At 39.2% G+C, this 6,000-nt stretch overlaps 1 protein-coding gene across 1 annotated transcript in view; it reads right to left on the reverse strand.

Annotated features, from left to right (window-relative positions):
• RpL15 (ribosomal protein L15) overlaps positions 1-4,228 on the reverse strand; it is a 64,438-nt gene extending 60,210 nt beyond the window's left edge. Inside the window, exon 1 of the mRNA XM_067158423.2 lies at positions 4,141-4,228. The gene's annotated coding sequence lies outside the window, so the exon portion shown is untranslated. The remainder of the gene's footprint in view (positions 1-4,140) is intronic.
• Positions 4,229-6,000: the final 1,772 nt, after the last annotated feature.

Below are 6,000 nucleotides of genomic sequence, written 5' to 3' on the forward strand. Positions count from 1 at the left end.
CGAGAAATAGTGCCTGCGCTAGTCTCGAGAAATTCCGAGAAATCTCGAGACCTTGTCTCAGACTGCCCATCACTAGTTGACAGTGTGGTTCAAAATCAATGGGCCGTTTGAAAATGGAGACAGAAGTATCTTTCATGCAACTCTTTGCTTGTCACGACCAATGAAATTCGTCAGTGCATGCGCCGAACGCCAGTCAGCTGTTTGTCTTCCTACACATTACTCAAATACGGCTGAGCACGACTTGCCCACAGATAAGAGTATCTCTTTCGATGGAAATGATAATCTCATATTATCGACACTAAAGCACGGGGAAATTTAGCTTTCATTATAGCGTTGTTTCAGCGAGTGTAATCTACTTATAAATACGGTAGCTTCGACGAAGGGAAGATCAAGCAATAGTAATGTGTAACTGAGCGTGTTGTATGGGCCATACAGATTTAGATTGCATTCTGGAGATCGTAGGTTCGAAACGCATAATCGGCAGCCGTGAAGATTGTTTTCTGTAGTTTCCCTATTTTTACACCAGGCGAATACTAGGTCTGTTGTTATGGCCACAGCTCTTCTTCCCCAGTCCGCTTCAAACAATCACCACCACTTGCCTTTTCCTATCTGATAGTTGCCGAAAACTTTTACGATTATATATATAAAAATCCCATGCAACCTACTTTTTAGCTTCCACTATTAGGTGTGTTTACTTGGCAGTAAATACTAGTGAATCCCTCCCGGTTGATGTACGTGACAGCCCTCAGACAATCGAGACACGTAATTCTGATATGTATGTAGTCGAAATGACCTATAATTCCATGGAAATTACCCCAGGTACATAATAAAATATATCAGTTGCCAAGAATTGTATTCAAGATGACAGTTACCGGATTGTCACTTTGTCTCAAGAAACAAGTCTCTCATAAAGCAAAACCAAATTTTATTATTATCTCTCCGTGCATGTCAAAAAATTGCTGCGATTTAGCAGCAGGCGACCCACAGAGAGTCTGACTAACCTTTCTTCTTGGAATCATCTCAACATAATACAAATTACATATTTCATGGTACATAACCTCTGATTGTGATTCACTCCTCTCATTTAAGGTTAAACAGTGCTCTCGGCAGTGTTTAAACATGACCGGTTGAACATCGGTTTTAGACAGTGTCTAAGTGATAAATAACGTCTCTGCAATGCGGCAGCCACGCTTAGGCATTGTTTAACCGTAGACATCGTCTAAATACCGTTTCTGCAATCGGCGCAATATCTCCCGAATAAAAGCTCACAGCCACTCACCCAGACATCTGTGGTTTATGGTTTTATGAGTGAATTGCAAAACTCTGCAGAAAGTAAACATCTTTGCACAATGTAACACTCAATCATAACCATTTGAAGCTAAAACAAGACTTCACAGACATACTCTCCATTCTATTGCATCAACAGTAGACCCAGACAGGTAACAAAAGGTGACACCAAGCACAGTGCATTAGTAAAGTACGTTGTGGGCATCACTCCTAGAAATAAACTCAGATTTTGTTAAAATCTTCTTTCAGAGACAATGGTCCGACACAAAACAGAGCTCTCACTGCTGGATAAATTTTCTAACCCCTTATTACTCGCACTGCTCAGTAGACATGTTGTAAATAAACCAATAGTGAAAATTAATTTGTCTTATGCCTCGCAATAAACCTGCAGTTGGAGAACGCAGGAACTAGCCTGCAGGTCCTTTGGTAAACCAGCACCCATTGAGCAGGTAAACAGCAACATAAACATGGTGCAACAGTGTTCTGAGCGAAAAAAAGCTACATGATTACAATGCAACATTAAAAGTAAACTGGGATTGGGGCAACCTAGAAAACCAGGAATTGAAAAACCAAACCAGCAAAATATATTTGATATCAATATATTACAATCTACAAAGAACATGTGCAACAACGATTAAAAATGTACAGTGGTTCACTTTAATATTCGGACAACACAGATAATGGAATGTTTCCTGACATAATTTGTTCGCAAACAAATGTGTAGACAACAAACATACGTTCAACACTTTGTGAGTATTAAGCGCACATATCGCAACAAGATTAAATGTCAGGCGAATTGGTGAAGTGTTCTGATAGTGATAGAAAAGGAAGTAATGAGATACTACACATCATTTTAATATTCGGACACGTCATCGTTACTCCATTTGCACGCGACTACCTGACCCAATTGCGGCAAAGGAGAAACATAAGGAGTAGGATACGTTTCCCTGAACTTCACTGCAGTGAGCAGCGCTGTACAGAACGACAGGGATTAGTCTGTACGCACAATGGGGCGCAAAGGCAGAAACACAACATTTGAATAGCGCCAACTGGTTATTTTCCACAATGCAAAGGGACGCAGTTAGAGATATTGCGCGAATGTTGTGTATGAGTACTGTCAATGACATTGTACGGCGATTTAAAAATGACAGGATTGAAGCTATACCACAAACGGGTCAACCGAAAAAGCTAACTGATCGTGAAGATAGACTTCTCTTAAGAAAAATAGGAAATGATCCCAAACTGAGTGCGCCACAACTTGCACGGGAGTTAGAAGAGGAAGCTGGTAAAACAGTGCACCCTGAAACTGTGCGCAGGACTCTTCGCAAGGCTGGATGTAACTGGAGGGTGTCGAGGAAAAAGCCATTTATCAGTGAAGTGAACCGAAGGAAAAGATTGAAGTTTGCCTTGCAGTATGTACAAGGATACAGAATGGTGGAAACTTGTTACTTTGTGATGAGAGCAAATTTAATATTTATGGATCGGATGGGAGGAGAATGGTTTGGCGCAAACCAAATGACTATTTAAAACCGAAACATTTGCAACCAACTATCAAACATGGAGGCAGGAATGCAATGGTATGGGCGTGCTTTTCGTCTGCTGGAGTGGGTGAAATGTCGTTTAGTGAACATAGAATGGACCATAAACAGTACCTAGCCATCCTGCAGCAGAATTTACACCAAAGTGCTACAAAGCTTGGGATCAGGGACACATTTCATTTCAATAAAGATAATGATCCTAAGCATAAAGCGTGTAATGTCCGAATGTGGCTATTGTTCAACTGTTCAAAGGTGCTTGAAACTCCACCCCACAGCCCGGATCTTAATCCCATTGAGAATTTATGGAGTGAACTTGACAAGAGAGAGAGGAAGTCCAAAATAATGTCAAAGAAGGAACTGCAACGAAGACTGATACGAGAATGGGCTAATATTAGCCCTAAGGACACGGAAAAGTTAGCTTGTTCTATGCCACAACGACTGAAAGCCGAAGTACTAGATTGGTTTTCCATGTTACGCCACAGTTTCTGTCATTATGATCCTTGTGTCCGAATATTAAAGTGGTTTTGTTATGTGATAAGGTGACGACTGATTTTTTTATCTACAAGTCATTTTTGCTCTGATACACTTGTATTATTATGTAATCATATTGGAAACAATGGTGTTTTGAATTCTCGAACTTTCCTTTCTGCATGCTCAAGAAAATATAATGTTCAGATTGTCACTTGCCATCCGGTGTCCGAATATTAAGGCGATTCACTGTAACTGTAAACGGTACTTGAAACATAATTAGGAAGAGCGCACGAGGGACGTAGTTCACGGTACAGAATGTCTGAGTAGGGAGACGGCAGTTCACCACGTGGTTAACAGCCACAGAGGGCATATTTATCACACGCACAGTATGTACGGAACCATCTTGTATAATCTTTTGTTTCCTTATGGAATGGTTGGGTAAACGGCTTTAACCATCATGCCGAAACTCCCAAATCCAAAACTGGCAAAATTACAAGACAACTTTTAATTACTCACTTACTAAAACAAAATATATCGAGAATGTTCTGTCAAAGTCGCAATGGTGAACCTGCTTTTCAGAAAAATTGAAGGGAAGGTGAATTCCACATCAAAATATAAACAACAGGAAGAAATTCCAACATGACAACACTTCAGACTAATCCCCATGCTCTAAAATGTGCCCGGAACACATATGTCAGCAATAAGTAAAACAAATCACAATCCTTTCACGAGCAGAAACGAAATACATATACCTCCTAAATATAATCTAAAATATACTCAATCTGATTAAACTTCTTGAGATGCAAAGGATTTTACAGAATGAAATTACAGAAATATTAACAACCTGATTGTTTCACACACACACACCTCAACCGGAAGGAACTTATTCGTCAAAGAAAATTATAAAGAGACCAAAGAGATATTGATTTGCTGAGAAGAAAGAAACTCCAAAGAGAAATGCGCATTCGTATGAGATACATTTTCATCATGGGCATACCGTACTATAGGTCTATACATTATTTGTTTCAAGTACTGCTACCGTTTTCAGTTATATTTTTAATCATTGTTGTTATGTCCTTTGCAATTTTGGCGATGATCGGAAAAGAGTGTGTTTGTTACATTTGTTAGCATATACTTTCTTAGTCGCCGATGTGGCAGATTCATTAAAGGGCCCTTTACACGTTCAGACTTGTCTGCACAGACTACGTTTGCAACGACCGTCTGCACATCAAGTCTCCACTGTTCACGCTGCGTTTACACGTTTCGACCATTTGTACAGCTTTCGCACAGTCCTGTATTTCTAATCGAGACGAGCGCAGGTAGTATTTCCTGACCATGGCCACATTAAGTCAATTAACTTACAAAGTGTACTTCTGTCTATTGTCTAGTGTTGTTATTTCGGAAATTAAAAAGAGGAAGAAATCACAACATAGAACGTGGACAAAAGACTGGCTTCTACAACACGTTTCGCTTTCCAAAGTTGATCTTTTGAAGGAGTTAAAATTGGAAAAAGATGATTGGTTTAATTACTTGAGAATGGACGAAGAGAAATTCTTAGTGCTGTTACAGTATGTCACACCGTATACAAGGAGAGAAGACAGTGTAATGAGAGAATCGATAAGCACTTTAGAAAGACTTGTAGTAACATTGAGGTTTCTAGCAACGGGAAAAAGTTATCCGGACCTTAAATTTTCTGCTATATTATCTCCTTCATCTTTAAGCCACATCATTCCGGAAACATGCCGTGCTATATATGACGTTCTAAGAGAGGAATATTTAAAGGTGAAAATTCAAAGGCATTATTTTGCTAAGGTAAAATAGATTGCGTGTTCCTTCCTCAGCTGCTGGAGTTCCGTAGCTGTAAGTTGAGTGCATTAATTAATTAATTCATTCATCCATCCATCAATAATAATGGTCGCCTTTTCTTCTGGTGGTTATCCGTGACAGGGAGAGAACAGAAGCGGTATTTATTAGGTCATGCAAATATGCATGAATACAATTAAATCGTGCAATCATTCATTCATTTATCTATTCAAGCAGTCATTCAAAATGTGTGTTGTAATTGTAGTATAACTGGATCAGGTACAGAATTGTGACATGAAGCACTAATTGAACTCACGAAGTGTTAAGATAGGCCTGCATGTTGTCCTACATCATATACTGTAACACTCTTAACATCTAGGACAAAATGAATGAATGAATGAATGAATCAATTAATTAATTAATTAATTAATTAAAATACAAGGGTGTAAATAGTTAGTAGGCTTAATTTTAATGTGTAATATCGTGATAGATGGACAGTTATGATAAGGAAAAGTTTAGAAATTAATACATCATACGCCGCGTTTTCTTCATTGCGGAAACTGTATTCTTCCAAACACTTGGCAATGATTTATAGAGTTCTATGAATTCAATCATGAATGTACGGGTACAATTACGCGAATCTTGAGTAAACTTACTCATAGCTGTTTCTGTATTGACAGCAAACACTACGCTACAGTATAACACTACATACACGCTCCCAGACGAAGGACTGTGCTATCTGTGTGCAGCGTTGTCTGCATAAGCTTTACACGCTCAGACTTGTCTTCGCGTGGTCTGTGTTAATTCAAACTCCGCCAGAATTTACACAGGCCGCAGTACAGACCAAAATGACGGTCGGCGAATCATTTACACGCAACGACTTGTCTGCACAAACACGGTC

This window comes from Anabrus simplex, chromosome 1 (assembly GCF_040414725.1).
Source record: "Anabrus simplex isolate iqAnaSimp1 chromosome 1, ASM4041472v1, whole genome shotgun sequence".
NCBI classification, from domain to species: domain Eukaryota; kingdom Metazoa; phylum Arthropoda; class Insecta; order Orthoptera; family Tettigoniidae; genus Anabrus; species Anabrus simplex.